The sequence below is a fragment of the Lactuca serriola genome, chromosome 1 (genome assembly GCF_051521515.1).
Source record: "Lactuca serriola cultivar US96UC23 chromosome 1, Lser_US96UC23_V15, whole genome shotgun sequence".
In the NCBI taxonomy this organism is placed as follows: Eukaryota; Viridiplantae; Streptophyta; class Magnoliopsida; order Asterales; family Asteraceae; genus Lactuca; species Lactuca serriola.
In genome coordinates this window covers 239,107,984-239,128,564 of record NC_136408.1, presented here as the reverse complement: position 1 = coordinate 239,128,564, position 20,581 = coordinate 239,107,984, and the positions used below count along the sequence as shown (strand labels likewise).

The following is a 20,581-nucleotide window of genomic DNA, read 5'->3' as shown; positions in this document are numbered from 1 at the left end:
TTCGGGCTTGTACTTGACCCGACCCGGCATGGTCCATTTGGGTTGCATGGCACCATGCAATTGGATAGACTAAATGAGAGAAATAACACTTGGAGATTATTAATATATTATAAGTTCTAATATATTAATAATATTATTTAATTAGTTGATCAAAAAATTAATTTGGAATTAATTAAGTGATCAAAGGATAACTAATTAAATATATGGGTTGATTATGTAAATCATCCATATCTTGTATAGTGGGCTAAGAGGCTCCATGGATTATCAAGTTGGGTTCTACCCATAGGATGCTCCATGGATGCTCCATGGGAGTTACAAACCCATGGGTCATGGAAATGAAGAGTCATGACACATTAGGGTTTACATGGTGTAACCCTAGATGTGCCAACACTATATAAGAGTCCCATTCTCCACAAAATTGGCAACACAAGTTGAACACTAAGAAACTAGAGGGCTTGGCCGATTTTGAGAAGTGTGTGTTATCTCAAGAGTCTTACCAAGAGCATTTGGTGTTGTGTGAAGCATTTGAGGCATCACACTTGGGGTGCTAGGCTCACAAGGTTTCAAGGAACACAAGCAACAACAAGGTAAGTTATTCTATCTATGATTCAAGTTAAAATTGTTCCCCATGTATGCTAGATAGGAATATAACCTTGGAATTCAACTTTGCATGATAATTAGACAAACATAGATCCAAGGTTATTAGGGTTGCATGTACACTTAGGAAGTGTTAGAATGCTCAAAACCCATCAGTGGTATCAGAGCCTAGGCTTGTTTGTTTGTTATTTGTGCTTAAAAGTTGAAGAAAGTCGAAAATTCTGTTGTCTGACTGATGGACTCGGCGAGTCCATGGGGAGGACTCGTCGAGTTCATGTGTATCTTCAACCTACTCGGCGAGTAGGTTTATGCACTCGGCGAGTAGGGTCGACAGAGTGCAGAATTTCGACTTGAGTTGCTGGAAATGGATTAGAATCATTACCCTAAAATGTTTTGGTACTTGAAAACTTGTTTTAGAAGGTGTAATGTCTTTTCTAACTCATTTACAACAACTAGTTATCAAAATTACAAAGATTAAATGTGATTTTGATTCTTGAAAGTGTTCATATTCATATTCTTGTTCTTATGATGTTTAGATGATCATAGGAATTATTTGTAACCTATGTGGTAGATTAATTCATGATCATAATGTGTTTTAATGGAGTCCATAACTTGTCCTCAAGTTATGGAAAACCAAAAGTCTCTTGGATTAAAAACCATTAAAAGAACACAAGAGTTAGGAAAAATGAAAAGTTCTCATTTTATTACTCTATTAAACTCATAAGTTACAAGAAATGAAAAGTTTTGAAAGTTTACAAAACTTGCCCTCAAGTTTTGGAACAAGTAAAGTTAAGTTAAAACTTTAGTTCCAACCCCTAGAATTTTAAAAGTTAAAATTCAACCCTTATACTTATATTATTATGATTTAATAATTATATATATATGTATAAGAACAAAGTCGTCATACCGCTAGTACGCCTCATTCACGAAGCCGGTCTATAAGGTAGGTATAAGGTTGTTGCCTATAAAATGGTGACTTAATGGGTGTCCACTCTCACCCACCGCTTGCTTGATCGGTGGAGGGTCGTTAGCCGAACGGGTAAGACAAGGACTTATTAATTCTCATTCAAAGTATGATGAATATTATAAAGTAACTAAATGTTTTATTAAATTCCCGATCTTAGTTACTTTAGGAAAAATGTGAATAAGGTGCTATTCCATGAAATTACACTTTACACTTTGATTAAGTCGTTGGTGGAGCGTGTGTGGTTAACCGGCACACTAACTTGCACTTAACAAGGTAGGTAAAGGGTGACTTAGGGTTTATTATAGTATCGATGGAGCGTGTGTGGTTAACCGGCACATCGATTGAGTGATAAACTTTAAGGGTACCAAGTGATTTGCATGGTTACTTCACACCTCGTTTTGTGATCCTCGGTATCCCAGTCACAAAACTTGGAGGGCACACTCGAGATTGAAACATGCCTTTGAAAAGTTCATTGAATCTCAAAGAATCTAGGAATTTCTAAGAACCATTCAAAAACCTAATACTAAAATATTGCGGTTTTCGTGGTGGAAATTGGTGAATCGTCATTCACCTACCTTTCAAATATGATATAGCTTAGATTACGGCATACCTCTTCTAAGTTATATTATATTGTGATTGGATCCTAGCCTTAATATTACATTTGGGTGTTTTATTAAGGACTCTCTTATATCTAAACTAATCTTGTCCTCTTTCCTTCAGATGTCTTTCAACAATGCTTCTGGCTCTAATCCTAATGGCTCCTTTACCCTTATGAACTTGTGTGGGAAAGTCACCTTTGATGGATCCAACTTCAATGAGTGGATCAGAAACATCAGGATGATTACTCGCTACGAGGACAAAGAATATGTCCTTGACAAGGAGCTTAAGGAGATTGATGAGTCCGCTGCAACTCCTCAGGAGATCGCTGAATTTCGGGCACATGAAAGGGATGCTACGAAAGTGGCTTGCATCATGATGGCCACGATGACAGCGGAACTCCAAAAGTCTTATGAAGATTTCTACCCTTATGTCATGCGCCAAGATTTGATGGAAAGATACCATCAAAGTGCAAGACAAGAGAGGTATGAAATCATCTGGTCCATGATAACAACCATGATGAAGGACGGGGAATCCGTCACGAGCCACATGCAGAAAATGCAAAGGTATGTGGATCGTTTGTTGAAGCTTAATGTGAACTTCCCAGAGGATCTTGCAATAGATATTATTTTGCAATCCTTACCATCGTGCTATGATCAATTCCGCATGACATATCACATGAACAAGGAAGAAGTCACCCTCAGCAAACTTCAGGGACTTCTCAAGACCTCAGAATCAGGTCTTAAGGGGAAGTCGGTTGCTATCACTCCTACTCAAAACTCTACTCCGGTTTTGGCAATCGGGAAAAGTCGAGGGAGGAAGAGAAAGAGCTCTTCTAAGGGTACCAAGGCTCGGACCCTTGATGGCTCTTCTTCAAGTGGAACCAAGAAAGGTTTCATTACTCCTTCTTTTGACCCAAAAGAGGCTGAATGCTTCTATTGCCATGAAAAAGCTCATTGGAAGCGGAACTGCCCAAAATACCAGCAAGATGTGAAGGATGGGAAAGTTAAACCCAACCATGCAGGTATTTACACTATCATTTCTAATAACTCACCCATTCTAATTCTTGGGTCCTTGATACCAGTTGTGGTATTCATATTTGTTGTGACTTGCAGGGACTAAGAAGAAGTGAGGATGTGGAGCAAGGAAGGATAAACTTGATCATGGGGAATAGGAAAGCTATACTTGTTACCAAGATTGGAGTTTATACTTTATCGCTAAGTAGTGGGTTTAGTTTAGATTTGAATAAGTGTTGTTATTCGCCAGGAATGGCAAGAAATATTATTTCCTTTCATGCTTTGTACAAACAAGGGTTTACCTTTTCATTTGATAATGAAGTTGGTTCTATTGATGCTTTCTTTAATAATGTTCTTTATTTTAAAGCATTACCTTGTGATGGTGTGTATGAAGCTGTATCTGTTGTTGATAACTTAGGAAATAATGTTTTGTGTATTGATTCTACTAATAATAACTTGGATAAAGCATCTTTATGGCATTGTCGCCTTGGACATATAAGCAAGAAACGCATAGGCCAACTCCAAAAGGATGGAGTCTTGGAGTCGTTTGACCTAAAGTCAGATGATAGTTGCGAATCATGCTTACTTGGAAAAATGACAAAGTCACCCTTCACAGGTTCGTGTGAGAGGGGTGAAGGTTTGTTGGACCTTATACACACGGATGTGTGTGGACCATTCAAACATGCCACAAGGGATGCTAATCGTTATTATTTGACTTTTACTGATGATTATAGTAGATATGGATATGTCTACTTGATCAAGCATAAGTCAGAGACTTTCGAGAGGTTTAAGGAATTTAAACAGGAAGTCGAGAATCAATTGGGCAGGAACATTAAGATGCTTCGATCCGATCGTGGTGGTGAGTATCTTAGTTCAGAGTTCCTCGACTATCTAAGGGAATGTGGGATAGTCTCACAATTGACACCTCCCAGGACACCACAGTTGAATGGTGTGGCTGAGAGGCGTAATCGAACCTTGTTAGATATGGTTCGTTCCATGATGAGTCGAGCTACGCTACCAATCTCATTCTGGGGGTATGCCTTGGAGACTGCCGCCCATATTCTTAATCTAGTCCCTACAAAGAAAGTTGCCAAAACTCCTCACGAGATGTGGACTGGTAAAGTACCTAAACTAGACCACATCAAGATTTGGGGTTGCGAGGCTTTCGTGAGACGCGAGACTCATGATAAGCTCGAACCTTGAAGCGAGAGGTGTATTTTCATCGGTTACCCACAGCGATCCTTTGGTTACCTCTTCTACAGACCTAGTGACAATGTGGTCTTTGTAGCAAGAAGAGGAGTCTTTCGAGAGAGAGAATTTATAAGCCAAGGAGACAGTGGGAGGCAAATTGATCTTGAAGAAATTCAAGAATCAAGCGGTGAAGGAACTTCAAACTCTAGCCCTCAACTTGAAGAGGAAACTCCTGTTGAGCCAATTGACAAATCTGTACCTCTGAGACGTTCCACGAGAGTTAGGAGTGCACCTGAGCATTACTATGGATTCCATATTACTGCAGAAGGTGAGACACTTATTAGTGATGAGACACTAGTAAGTCAAGATGACCCTAACAGCTACGAGGAAGCCATGGCAGGCCCCGAGTCTGCTAAATGGAAAGAGGCTATGGATAGCGAGATACAATCCATGTATGACAATCAAGTTTGGAACTTGGTTGAGAATGTACCAGGTCGTAAGACAGTAGGGTGCAAATGGGTCTTCAAGAAGAAGACCGACATGGATGGTAATGTACACACATATAAGGCTAGGCTGGTTGCAAAGGGTTTCTCTCAAATTCCTGGAGTGGACTATGATGAGACCTTTTCCCCAGTAGCCAAGATTAAGTCTATTCGGGTTCTGTTAGCCATAGCTGCATTTCATGACTATGAAATATGGCAAATGGATGTCAAAACTGCTTTCCTTAATGGAAAGTTGGCTGAAGATGTTTACATGAGTCAGCCAGAGGGTTTTGTCAGCAACGAGTACCCTAATAGAGTGTGTAAGCTTGAGAAATCCATTTGTGGATTGAAGCAAGCACCTCGCAGATGGAATCTTTGCTTTGATGAAAAGGTCAAGGAATTTGGCTTTTCTAGGAGTGAAGATGAATCTTGTGTGTATGTCAAGGCTAGTGGGAGTATAGTCAGCTTTTTGGTATTGTATGTGGATGACATACTACTCATAGGAAACGACATTCCAACCCTGCAGGAAGTAAAGTCCTGGCTTGGTAAGTGTTTCGCTATGAAGGACCTTGGTGAAGCTGCCTATATTCTAGGGATAAGAATCTTGAGAGATCGGAGTAAAAGACTAATTGGAATTAGTCAGAGTACCTACTTGGATAAGGTGCTGAAGAGATTCAGCATGCAGGATTCCAAGAAAGGAGAGTTACCCATCCAGAGTAACACCAGATTGAGTAAGACACAAAGCCCTAGCACTGAGGCTGAGATAGCAGAAATGAGTCGAACACCTTACGCTTCGGCTGTAGGATCGATCATGTATGACGTCTACTCGACCCGATGTAGCTTTTGCCTTGAGCATGGTTAGCAGGTATCAGGCGAACCCTGGCAAGGCACACTGGACTGCGGTAAAGAATATCCTCAAGTACCTACGGAGGACTAAGGACTGGGTTCTTACCCTCGGTGGGAGTGATGACTTGAGAGTTGTAGGGTATAGTGATGCTAGCTTCCAGACTGATAGGGATAATTTACGCTCTCAGTCGGGCTGTGTCTTTACCATAAACGGAGGAGCAATTTCTTGGAAGAGTTCCAAGCAAGAGACAGTGGCAGATTCTACTTGTGAATCAGAGTATATTGCAGCTAGTGAAGCAGCAAAGGAGGCGATATGGCTGAAGAACTTCATTGGAGACCTTGGAGTTGTACCAGCTATTAAAGAGCCAATGGAGATTTTCTGTGATAGTGAAAGTGTTGTAGCCTTAGCCAAGGAACCAAGGGATCATGGGAGATCCAGACACATCGACAGAAAATACCATTTCATTAGACATCGGATCGAAGAAGGACACCTCGTGGCAAAGAGGGTATCATCAGATGAGAATCCGGCAGATCCCCTCACAAAGGGATTGACTCGGGTAAAGCATCTTCAGCATGCTCGGAGCATAGGGCTGAAGGATGATATTAGATTTAGTAGTTAGATAATCTCGAAATTTGTAAAATGTAATTGACATTAGATGATGAATAAAAAATGTTTTATTTATGAGTAAAGTGTTTCTATCTCTTGTCAATCGTTTACTATATTTCTTTTGCATGTTTTGACTTCCAGAATAATTTTGTTTGGTATAACATATTATTCAAACCTCCACAGTCGGTCATATGTTGGAAGTAGATATGAATCAAGACTGTCATGTTTGGTTGTAGAGGTCTTGGACAAGGCTACAACAATCATGAGTGCTCATAAGTTCTGAGCATTGGACTCAACCCACACTCACTGGAATCACTTCATGGAATTTTATCTCGAGTGATCGTGAGACGATAATATCATATAAGTCTTCAAACCTAGAGATATGATTTGTTACTTACAAGTTGGTTATGCATTGACTGTACGAAACCGCATTGGTAACTCGATGTTATAAAACGTACTTTTGTGTGTAATTCAATGAGTGATAGAACAAACATATGAGTCGAAGTTTATCTGTTCCTTATTGGATTAGAAGCTGATATCTGGGCCCCTCGATGATTTTGTTTTGACCCATGTACCGGGCCCGGTCAGAACTAAGTTGATGTGTTCAATTAAGTTCTATGTCAAACAAATCGGAAATTGGGAAACAAATGCTGGACAATAAGCAAGACATGTTCCATGTATTTGTCCGGCTGATATCTAGAACAGAGGATTATATGATCACTTATCTTAAATGGCGTATCATCATCTTCTCAGTTCCGAGAGACCTTGAAAGAGCTACGATTGCCGGTCGGTTCCTGAAGTACTAGAGATATAGTTATTAGACTTATCCAAGTGGGAGACTTTTGGATAAGGTGTCTAAGTCCATAACTATTTCGGGCTTGTACTTGACCCGACCCGGCATGGTCCATTTGGGTTGCATGGCACCATGCAATTGGATAGACTAAATGAGAGAAATAACACTTGGAGATTATTAATATATTATAAGTTCTAATATATTAATAATATTATTTAATTAGTTGATCAAAGAATTAATTTGGAATTAATTAAGTGATCAAAGGATAACTAATTAAATATATGGGTTGATTATGTAAATCATCCATATCTTGTATAGTGGGCTAAGAGGCTCCATGGATTATCAAGTTGGGTTCTACCCATAGGATGCTCCATGGATGCTCCATGGGAGTTACAAACCCATGGGTCATGGAAATGAAGAGTCATGACACATTAGGGTTTACATGGTGTAACCCTAGATGTGCCAACACTATATAAGAGTCCCATTCTCCACAAAATTGGCAACACAAGTTGAACACTAAGAAACTAGAGGGCTTGGCCGATTTTGAGAAGTGTGTGTTATCTCAAGAGTCTTACCAAGAGCATTTGGTGTTGTGTGAAGCATTTGAGGCATCACACTTGGGGTGCTAGGCTCACAAGGTTTCAAGGAACACAAGAAACAACAAGGTAAGTTATTCTATCTATGATTCAAGTTAAAATTGTTCCCCATGTATGCTAGATAGGAATATAACCTTGGAATTCAACTTTGCATGATAATTAGACAAACATAGATCCAAGGTTATTAGGGTTGCATGTACACTTAGGAAGTGTTAGAATGCTCAAAACCCATCAAAAAGGACCATACTCAAAATCATATCAAGTATACACCAAAAATAGTTATGGGCTTAGACACCTAATCCAACACATTCTGCATGTCGGGAGTCTTCGATGAATCTTCAGACAGTCGTATCTTGTTGAGTTGGTTTCAACGTGTTCCGTTGTTGATGTTGGTCTCCGTTGTCAATGCATGGCAAGGGTTGTGGTTTTTAGGTATCAGCATAAGAACCTAAGAAATTGGTATGGTATCATATGAAGTGATTTAGATTATCAGGCTGGTTAAGATTTCAAGAGTATTCTTCAAGATTTCAGGAAATGGGTGATCCTTGAGTTTGGCTAACAATGGAATGCTAATATTGATTAGTACAAGTAGTAGGCAGTTCATGCTATATGAGGTTGATGGGTTGGGAACGCATCAGATTTAACGGAGGCGAGAACTTCGTCGAATCTAAGTGGGGGAGAATCGATCAAGTTATTCTGGAAGGCAGGAAGGGTGTAAACTAGGGAAAGTTTCACATCCTGACCAAAAAGGAGATGACTCGTTTGGTTGTTTACATTGAGGTTGTGTAAGTGGGAGTTCAGAAAACTTCCAACCGCTGGTCGGCGTCTTTTTTATTATGCATAGTAGGCTTGTGGTTGAGCCTAGGGTGAGGGATTTAGAATTCGAAGTATGACGCGAACACCTGATTGGATGCAATTGGATACAGGATTCAGCTTAGGATGAGTGGGGTTGTGATGGCTTGGCATGTGGTAAGACCATGGGTGGTATCCACGGTCCGCGTGAGGTGTTATAGAACCGTGATGGGATCCTAGCATTCACCAGTTCGAGGTAGACTATCGTTGGTATTTGTCATGGGCGTGAAGGGGAATCAATTCATGCAATGGGCATGCTAGTCAGGATTGTCGAGGAGTTTTTTTCTGCTTTAAGTTGAGGACTATTGGGGTCCGAGGCGGATTCAGGTCTGTGTAGCGCTAGATTAGTGGAACCCGTGTGCAAGGCCGTTCTGTGGTATAGTTTGGAAAGGACCCACGGGCGAGGCCCGTGTGATTTTGGTAATATAGGTTGACATGGTCGAGACCGTTGGGCCAAGGATTTGGATATTGAGTCACAGGATCTAGTGGGTGGTCGGTGTGTTACATTGAGAAGTTTATAGGCTAGCTATCCTTGTTATTTGGACTCTTGGGAACCTGGTCGTTAGACCAGGTGCAATACTGGTAGTCTCAGAGTTGGTTTGTGAATATTTGTATCTCTGTCTAGCAAGGGGTTCTCATTATCAAAAGGTCTTGGGTGAAATGAAAGTACAGATCCGTGGATCTCGGGTTATGATTTGAGTATCGGGATGAGTTTTTTGGGTAAGATCTCAAGTCAGGTATCATGATTGTTTAGTGTAGGATTTTTGTTCTGTTTGATAAGGATTGGGGTATCTGTATGCCAAGGACATCAATCGAAGGGTTCAAGGGTAATGGATGAATTCAGTTTTGATAGTAGATCAAGATCCAAAGATTGTGTCCTGGATTTGTTCTATTTATGGTAGATCAAACTTCGAGGACATCAATCCAGGGATTATGTCACGACCCACTGTTAGGTGTGTCAAACCCAACAAATAAAGAGGTAGAAATGATTCCAAAAACACTACTAATTTAAACCAAAAATGAAATACAAGGTATATAGGGTCGATCCATAGAGACACGGGACAAGTGCTTATATCCTTTTTGCACAAGGTACTATGGTCACCAACAGTAAAGAGGGGGGGGGGGGTTAGAATGCAATGATTAAAAAAACAATTAAAAACAGAAGTAATCAACTAAATAAGTAAATTAAATTTACAAATTCGTAAGGACTCCAACTCTATGTATGACAACTTAGCAATGCAATTCCAAGATGACATGATATTTTCCCAATTCTATCTAAGTTGGTACTTGAAAGTGTTAACAAGCTCCAACACTTTCCATTCACCACATTAATTAACCAAAACAAGCTCTTTGATCAACCCTAACCTTACAATTTAAGTCTAAACAATCTCTTAGTTAGAAATCAAAAGGTTGCAATAAGATTTGTGTGAATGTTCCCAACAACACTCAATACTCCTTACAAGCTCGGGAGGGTAAGATTATGTGAATAAGATTTAAACTAAATTCATTCAATGGAAATAAATTTAGTGTTTGTTTCTTAGTCCAATTCACAAAACAATTATGAATTTTGCAATTAGATAACTTGAATAACCTAACCCTAATTCAAATGGCCAATAAGAATCACAACTAGAATCAAACATTCAACTGAAACAAAATCAAATTCACTAGGTAGGAAATTTAAAGCAAGTATCAAGTCATATGATTGAAATCACAACTAGAAGTCCAGACATAAAGTTGGAGAATCTAGGGTTATAGCCACTCATGACTAGAACAAGATCACAAATCTAGAAAATGAAATTAAAGTTCTTAAAAAATGAAATCAAATGTTCCCAAGTGTTTTCAAGCAATAATTGTCTTCACAATGCTCCCCAAAATCGCCTCTACAAATCACAAAATCGACCCCCCTTTTTCGGGAAGCGGTTGCTCCTTTTTAGAAAGAAGAAAAACTGTTTTAAACCTGTGACCACATTTACACGGCCGTGTAAACATTTACATAGCCATGTAAATGCAAAAAGTACACTGAGGAAATTGGCCAGGTTTTCAAAGTACTATGGTCGAGAGTCCTTGTTTACACAGCCTGTGTAGACATTTACACGACCATGTAAACCTTTAAAAAGCCAAAATCTTCATTTCTTTGATATCTTCCTCCTCGATGCTCCACAAGTCCCGAAACTTCATCCAAATCTCTTATTCATCACCTTAACTAAGATTCTACCTTCAAAAGTCCCTGAAATATCACAAAAGTGTGAGAATGGAATTGCATCATGAAAAATCCCGAAAAATATGCAAAATGCATGAGTTTAAACCAAAATCCAATGCACTTTTATGGAGTAAAACTACAAAATGGGTTCATGAAATGCACCTAACAAATCTCCCCACGCTTAAACCTTTCTTCTCCTCAAGAAAGAACATGAAAAAATAAAATTGGAGAAAATAGAATAAAGTAAAAGAAAAGAAAATCAAAATCAAAACTTTTGAAACTTAATTCAAAAATCAAAACAAACATGAAAAAGATCCAACCCAATTAACCCCTATTTTGTAGCATAGTTGAGAATGTACCTGTCGTGCCTTGAGTCAACTTAGATTTAGTCTCAAATAATTATATAACAATAGAAATAAGACTTTAGCTACTACCTAATGCAACTCAACAGAATAAAAGATCACAACACTTGCTCCCTCTCAATAGCATCAAGTCAATTCATGGAACAAATTATGGTCTTACTCTCGTGAAATTGTATGTGACAAAACATGCTTAATCATCTGTGTTTTACAAAATATTAAAATGACCGAATCCAGCTGTTTGTTGATTACCAACAATCTTTTTCTAAAAAATATCTTCTAAAAATTCCCTAGTATTTACCCAGATTGGTTACAAATTTCAAACAACTTACACCAGTCAAACTAATTAACTTTCAATCCCAATCTCATAAGTTCAAATCCAAGTCCAAATGAATCTTTTGGCAGCCAAGCATTTTTCCTAAGCATGTTATTCAATTAGACTATAAACATAAATATATACAAATTATCTAATTACATTTTCCTACAAATAAAGCTCACGACATTCTTTGAAATCCATGTAACGGGCTTCAAACCAACACATCCAAATCAAATGACCTTAGTGTGCTAGAACCTCAAAGGCCAAAGATTAAGTTTATCTTGTTATTATTACGTTCATAACTTTCCATGGAACCCGTGTAGCGAACTTTCAATCCAATCAGTCCCAAACAATTTAGCTTTAGGTGATTAGGTGTTAAGACCCCTCGGAGTTTACTCGTACGAGTCCCGAATGTCACAGATTAACTTAATAATTTTTTTTATATTTTTTTCCTTCACTTTTCTATTGTGCGACATCTCACAGTCTATTACTATTAGGGCATCTAGACATTTCTTGGGGGTCTAAAGTCAACACGCGATGACCCGTAAGTATATAGTTACAAACTATGTTCCCAAGCAGGGTATATAAAAGGGAATGAGTAGAAATGAATTTTTAGACTACTGGAAGGCTCGGGACACTGAAATATTTTTTTCTTTTTATGATTTCTTGAATTTGACATTTTAAGTTCAATTGAGCATTTACTATTCATAAGACCAATCATGCATCCCAAAGATTGACTCATACATGTTGTTGTGCTCCAATGTTGATAATCTTCTCATTTACTGTTTTGCACAAGTAGCTTCGGGAGCTGTCTTCGTGTGCGATTAGCTTGCTTTTAGATTTTTCAATAAAAAAGAGCAAGTCTAATCTCAAGGCATCCGACTCGCTTACCAGCTCAACTGTTTTGAGAAGTTTTGCTTGCGTGGGATTGGATCAATTTTTTTTAAACGAATGATTGCAATGCAAAAATTTTGATGCAAAATGCAAATAATAATAAAAAATAGAAAGAAAATCATTTTGGTTTTTTTTGAAAAATTTTCAATACAGAAAAATGAAAATGAAAAAGAAAAATAATGAAATATGTACAAAACTACATGCAACGAGATTTATGCATGGATGGATGCCCCTCCGAAAGCTTAAAATAAGCATCGTCCCCGATGCTTGGAGAGAGGAATTGCCAGACTATTGAGAGTCGGATGGTATCTGGGTTGGGAATGGGTCCAAAACAGTCACAAATGCACACCAATTGAATTTTAAGTAAAATATGAACGATTAAAGATATGGAAAGATTTTACCGAATCGTTCTTGGAGACTTGCAATTGTGATGTGAACCTCCTCTTCATCCTCCCCAAGCTATCCATGAAGTATTTTTGGAGTTGGATATTCATTTTCTAGGCATAAAAAAATAACTTAAAACCATTTGGGACATAAAAAAAGATTGATATGTACCAAAGACTAAATTTTTTTAAAAGAAAGGACAAAAATACCCTCGGGTTGCCTCCCGGTTAGCCTCCCTTGTTTTGAGTCATTGAATCGACTTGGCCCCTGAATGTTCTTTGTTCTAAGTAGGTGGGCCTTTCCAGCACATCAACCTTCTTGCCACCTCCTTCAATGGGACATTCACCATTTCTGTGGCTTTCTTTTTGCGCACAAACCAAAAAGGACATAAACCCTTAATATCGGAGGTTGTCCACTTGATCCTTCTTTGGTATTTATTAAGTAGGGTTATCAACTCCTTCTCTTCCTTCTTCGATAGTTTATTTGATCTAATGACTGGTTGAGTGTACTCCTTCTCGACATGTATTATCTGTAAAGGGTCTGGTGGAGTTTTTGCTCCCGGATCTTGTGCTCGTTCCACCGGTAGGGTAGATTTGGATTTGGTTGTGGGTAATTCTACTTTTCTTCCATCATCCCTCAAGTACTTATCATCATCAAACTTCAAAGTCTCCAGCACCTCCTCATTTATGTCGCACTCCTTTGTAAGTTCTTTGGCTTTGTTCCTGTCTAATTTTTGTGACAAGACTAACTCCATAAAATCATGGTTAGTCAAGTTTAAGCTCTTTTCAGCCAATGGTTGGATCATATTCACAAAATTTACAGATTGAACATATGAAGGAACCTTTTTTACTTCATGAACATTGAAGTTGATAACTTCACCTTCAAATTCCATACTTAAAGTTCCATTGTAGACATTAATTTTTGTTTTAGAAGTATTAAGAAAAGTCCTACCCAAAAGTATGGAACTTGAACTTGGAGAGTCATCATCTCCCATATCTAGAACATAAAAATCAGTCGAGAAAACAGATTCATCAACTTACATTAACACGTCCTCCAATACACCTTTTGGATGTACCAAAGACCGATCGGCAAGTTGGATGATCACACTGGTTTTGGTTAATGTTCCTACACCAATTGATTTAAAAATAGAATATGGTAGGACATTTATGGATGCACCTAGATCGAGCATGGCTCGAGGTACATAAAGACTCCCCAATTTACATGGCACGATAAAGACACTGGGATCCTTGCACTTCGGGGGCATCCTCTTTTGCAAAACCGCGGATACATATTCCCCAACTTTTATGATTTAGTGTCCTTGCAATTTTTCCTTTTAGATACACAAAGATCCTTTAGAAACCTTGCATATCTAGGTACCTTCTTGATGGCCTCGAGGAGTGGGATGTTTATTTGAACCATTTTGAACATTTGATGATCTCACTCTCCTCCCGTTCTTTCTCCGTGATCTTAAATCTTTTGGGAAATGGAGTGGGTGTAGCTTTAGATTCAGTGACGAAGGACTTATTTTCGTTTGTTTGATCCTTCTCCTTCTCTTCTTTGGTTTCCTCTTCAACTACTATTTCTTCTTCCTCTTGATCAACCGACACTTTTAGCTCATTGTAGCTCTTTCCACCTCTCAATGTAACGGCACACACATTGTCCCTTGGGTTCGTTTAAGTTTGGGTGGGCAGCTTTCCTTAAGGTTCTAGTTGCTTACTGTGACAATCCAAAATTTTCTATTTTGTACAACCCTTCGCTTCAATCGAAGTCAGATCAACAACTGCTAATTTTCAAGCTTCTGGAAAAAGTTTGAGCATATTAGGATTAACACTTTAGGAGCTATCGGGAGGGAGGATGCCCTAGAGAATTATATGCATCTTAAAAGTTTCAGAACTCTAAGAGTTTGGAGTTTTGGGCTCAAATTATATTTTTGGACCAAAAACCCCAAGGGGTATAAATATGGCCCTTAGCCATATTTGTTTCATTTGTTCCATTTTCAACTAGAGAAAAACCCGATTCTCTCTCAAGGATCTTCAGTCTTTCGTCCCAAATTGTAAGTGCTTCTATCTTAGAGTATAATAGGGGTTGTTATGTGTCTATACATCAAGAAATCACAAGGAATAACCAAGATCAAAGAGTTTAGGGCCTAAGAACACCTTGGACCGTAAACCATTCTTTGATGGCCAAAAGTGTGCCCTAGTCCCTTCCTTTCCTTGTGAAACTAGTCTAGACTCATACCTTAATGTGTATGGGACTTGAAAGCACAAAATACCATGGTCCATATCAGATTATGGCCGCAAACACCAAGGGATTTGGTCTTAGGGGCGTAAACCCCTTTTTAGGATGCAAATGACACCCTAACACCTTAGTAAGCCTTGGTTAGTGACATAGAACCTTACACCATTGACCTAAGGACCACAATTCACGAAATGGTACTCCTTACCAGGAGTTTACGACCGTAAACTCATGGGGGAGTGGTCCCAAGGCCGTGAACACCAAACAAGGTGATTTTAGGACCTTAAACACACCCAAACACATGTTTAAAGCTTTGGAGCACTTAACCACTTAAGCCCCTTGTGGTGACCAATTGAGAGTTTACGGCCATGAGTAAACTCCCCTGGGCCGTAAACTCCAAAAAACATGGTCATTGGAGCATAAACTCCCGTATGAGGCTTTGCACTCCTTTGTTGCAACTCGATAGCCTCCTAGCACTTGACCAAAGTGTTTAACTCGCAATAGGATGTTTATACATGTTTAATTAGTGTTCAAATCACTGATTTTTTATATACATTTGTCTTCATATGTAATTAGGATCATTGTGTGTGTCTAAGTCTTCACTTGAAACCAAGCACTTGTCCGACACTTCGTTCCGATTCGCTCACTGCAGGTAAGTTCATACCCTTGAATCAATCTTTTAAATGTTTTTAAATGCTTTAATGGGGGGGGGGGGGGGAATACAGGTTGAATCCTGCTAGTTATTATCACAATTATTTGATTAATAACCAGCATACTAAAGGATTTACTATACTTTAAGCTATTTTACCAAACAGATTTATATAAATGGCTTTCCAAAACGTTTTACAAACTGACATTGAATCATCTTTCTTAGTTGTTAAAATTTACAAAGGTTTTTATAAAACTATGTTATACTTTGTTATCAAATGATATACTTTTGAAATTTTTTATAAAATGACATCAAGTCATTATTTATTTATTGTTCAAAACCCTTAAATGTTTTTCAAAACTTCTTTTATAATTTAAATTGTTAAATGCATGCATGTATATAGTTATATAAATAATGTTTAAAGGACTAAGGAAGGTTAACCGTCTTTATTTCCTTTTCCCCGTTGGGATGTGGCCTGGTAGGGTATCGGGTATCCGTCCGAAGGTCGTTTAACTATTAGTTATATATCATCTATACATATAGACACATAAAAGTTCCATCAGTCAGTTCAATACCTTTGGGTAGCAAAGGTATACTTGGATTATACATGTTCATTACTAGTAACTATAATAGGTATAGTTAGGAAATACCACTTGCCATTCCTAGTACGAGGAGTCAAACAAGAGTCAGTTCATTCATGAGTCCATACGAATACATGTTGTTTCTTGGGATACACTTACTTGGATACACTTGCCAGGATACTTTTACATAGATACCTTGTTAAAAGCATGCACATATATGTATAGTTATATAAATAATGTTTAAAGGACTTAGGAAGGCTAACCCGCTTTATTTCCTTTTCCTCATTGGGATGTGGTCTGGTAGGGTATCGGGTATCCGTCCGAAGGTCGTTTAAATATTAGTTATATATCATGTGTACATATGCAGACATAATAGTTCTAATCAATCAGTTTAGTACCTTTGGGTAGCAAAGGTATACGTTCATATACTCCTACGTGGCTGGTTTTACATAGGCAATATATGATGAGTTACTATTAAATAATATACGTGTAGATACTGTTCTATAATTCTCCTTCTTATCTTTACCTTGTGATACAATCACATAATCGACTAGACAGATTGGACTTTATATCCTAGTACCAAAGGATACTTTGTGGGACTAACCACTCCTATCACCGCTGTTAGCTATAGAGGTAAATGCACATCTACGGATGTCTACGGTTGATACCATTACAGGTATACTTTAGGGGACTAACTATTCCTACACCTAGGTGTTAGCAACAGAGGTAAATGTACATCTACGGATGTCTTAAGTTAACATTGTTAGTTATCCTAGAACAAAAGGATAATACTTAGGTCATTATATTATTTCTTCCTTTACTTTGTGACACATTCACATGATCGACGAGGTAGGATATATTTGATATACATAACTATTTTCCTTATTACCTTTATATTGTGACTCATACACGTAAACGATGAGGTATACTATAGTTTTATACTAATAGTTAAACAGGGAAAAACCATCACAATTACGGAGATGCTTACTTTCAAAACAGTAGGGTCTTGGTAGAAGACTACTTTCAAAACAGTAGGGTCTTGGTAGAAGACTACTTTGAAAACAGTAGGGTCTTGGTAGAAGACTTCTTTTATAGGGATCATAGGGATTTCTAGGGTTATCAAACGCTTTCCATTACTTACAAACATTTACATACTTATACGAACTTTCTTTCAAAACAATTTCAAGATTTTCATTACAAGTTTTACAAATCAAAGACACATTAATACTTATGAATTCACCAGCTGTTTGGCTGATACTCGCTTTCAAAAGAACTTGTATTCTCAGGTCTCAAATAGACAGGTACGACGACCAGGTTTTGTGAAGACGGAGCAATCCAGACTCGTCTTATTTTCTGCCTATTTATTTTAATGTTGTCCTATTCTGTGAAACAACACACTTGTAATTAAACTTATACTATTAATGCAATGGATGATGTTTTTGCTTGTTTACTAGTTTACATTGTTGTGATACATTACATGACGTCCTCTGCCCCAGAACGTTTCCACCGTTCTTGGTTTTGGGGTGTAACAGATTGGTATCAGAGCATTGTTTATAGTGAATGTAGTATATCAACCAATAAAAGATATACTAACTATAAATACATTGGGATTAAAATACTCTGACTAAGATTTTATACTTTAAATAATAAAATATTTAATTAAGTATATGTGTCTGCATTCATACTAAAATCAGTGTCTCTAGGACAGTACAAAAGAATTACGATTGTTGGGTAGCATAAGTAGACTTAGAGACATATAGTCAAAACTGGGATGATATAGCCTGATCAACTATATTATCCAAGGGTTGACTAGCATGTGCCTAAGTGTAGTTGTGAGGTTGCAATAAGTCTAAAATCTTACCAACAATACCACAATGAGAACAATAGAACATAAACCTAAAATACTATAGGAGTATTTGGTGTTATTATAATTACTTACTTGAGAACTAAAAAGGATCTTCATTACTAAGTTGATAGTTGCCAATTGGATACACTAAGGCTATATATAACTAGCATATTATAGACTTAGAATCTGTGAAATTTTTGCTTACCCCTATTCCTTGTGAATTTGGAGTTAAGGTCACTTATTCGAAGGCCTATCTTGTGTTGATTACATATGACTGGTATACACTTTACAAATAGCGATGTAACTAATGAAAATTTTCTAATAATTATCTAGACAGTTCGTCTAATAACTATTTCCTTACCCCAATTCTCACGTAGATAACATGGTTGGACGCCGTCCCCACGACAACCCGTACCTCCTGAACGAAGTCATTGCTAGATGGTTTGGAGAAGAACTAGAGAATGATCATCCTATCCCTTTTAATGATCACCACACTGAAGACCTCGTGGATGATGGTAACTCCGAACCCGAGGTTTAGAACCTACCCCAGGAAGCTCCCTTTTCAAATCCTAACCCTCGTCTGGCTTTTCATGGCCCGACGCCCCCTTGGGTAGAATGCTTGGAAACATGGACCCAAGGACAGGATCAGCCCATGCCATCTAATGGAGACTGAAACTTTTATGACCTGAACGATGGGGGCTCAGCAGATAGAATCTTGCCAAGCCTGGTCCACAGAGTGGCCCGAAATGAGATTCAAGGCAGGACAGCCCTACATCAAATCACAGAAGTTGTCGCCAATGCGAGAATGCATACCTTTCGCACCATTCGTCTGGAAGATGCTCGTGAGAGATCTGAAAGAGACAATGAAACCCTGCTTCAAGCACTGTTGGAATCACAAGCCGAAGTCATAGAACTCCGAGTACGCCAGAGGGTGTACGAAAGACTCCTGCTTGATATGGAATGTCAACTGGCTGAGCTAAGAGTTCACCAGAAGGATGATCGTCACCTGTAGGAGATACTTTACTTTCTTTCTTGTGTTAAAGAACCATGTTCCTGTCTATGTCCTATATGGCATTTTCTATGAAACTTCCTTGTACTGTAAGTACTTTTAGTTAGGCCTTTATGCGGCCAAAACTTTGCTACTCCGGATATGATGTAAGACCTTCTACAAGGTCAAATTTTCCCAAACTTATTACATCTTAAACATCAATGTTGTTGACAGTCGGCTAACTTCCGTGTCACGTTTTTGTTCAAATACTCTCATCATACTTTCATTGGAGTCTATCTGAAACATGCTTTAGTCAAGTCATTGGACTATAGTAATTAAACTCCAGAGACATTTCCAAGTCTATTTCAGTGGTTGGATCATATTATCCACCAACCTATAGTACCTTAGCGGGAACGAAAAACGTCTTCAGACTAGTCTACGAACTTACTTATACTCCTTACTAGGACTGCATCATAGGGATGTAGGTCAAACCTTCGTGAACATGCTTCCATTCCGTACTAGGAATGCATCATAGGGATGTAGGTCAAACCTTCGAGAACATAATCTTACTCTTTCATTTAACGATAGACGTACATCCAGGGTGAATAGTAGCCTTTATTAGGAAATCTTAGTTCCTCAAAAAAAATTCGTAAGAAGATTATTGTCATGACTTTCCTCGCTTATACATTCCCGAGTTATATATAACAAAGACCTGATAGACAATAGAATGTGAGATTTCTAACGTAGTTTCTTTTCCTCGTTGGGATGTGGGAGTAGAGTAGAATCACACATTTTATTATCCACCCCGTCTTGATTATATCATAACGTGTATGAGCTATGTTTTCATGTATAATAACTCCTCTCTTGGCCTGAATCAAAATGATACAAGAAACGTCCGCACAGTTTAATGACTACTCAGCAACAGAATGAAAAGACCAAGCTTCTCACCTTTAGGAGCTCTGGTCTTATTCTTCAAGAAGACAAAATCCAGGGGGTGCGATCATACCAGCACTAATGCACCGGATCCCATCAGAACTCCGTAGTTAAGCGTGCATGGGAGAGAGTAGTACTAGTATGGGTGACATTTGGGAAGTCCTCGTGGTGCAAACCTCAACAGGACTTCCATTAGAAATCATCACTCTATGCCTCGCATAGATGAATCAGTTGACCAACCGCAAACAACGATGTACCTTCCAGAAATGAACTTAAGGTCCGAATATCACCACGAGTGTTAGTGAAGGGTGTCCCGAGGACAATCTTCCAAACTCGATGCGGAAACTGCAAGTTTATAGTGATACCCCTCGGATAGGACCAATACGCCCGTAGTATTCATGAACTTAATGAATAGGGTATGTCATTCTTACTTGGATCAGTTCGTCATTGTCCTTATAAATGACTTAGTTATCTACTCTCGTAGTAAGAAGGAAATCATAAAGAGCATCTACAACAAACCCTGGAAACATTATGATCAAAGAAACTTTACGCGAAGTTCTCGAAATGAGATTTTTAGATTGAAGAGTCGAATTCTGGAAGCACGCTATTAGTGATGTGGGAATTTTTAGGACACTTCCAATAATCAAAACCG

General features: G+C 38.4%; 1 pseudogene; it reads left to right on the top strand.

The window, feature by feature from the left end:
- Nucleotides 1-19,988: 19,988 nt before the first annotated feature.
- Nucleotides 19,989-20,106, top strand: LOC145080004 (5S ribosomal RNA; annotated as a pseudogene).
- The last annotated feature ends 475 nt before the right edge of the window (nucleotides 20,107-20,581 follow it).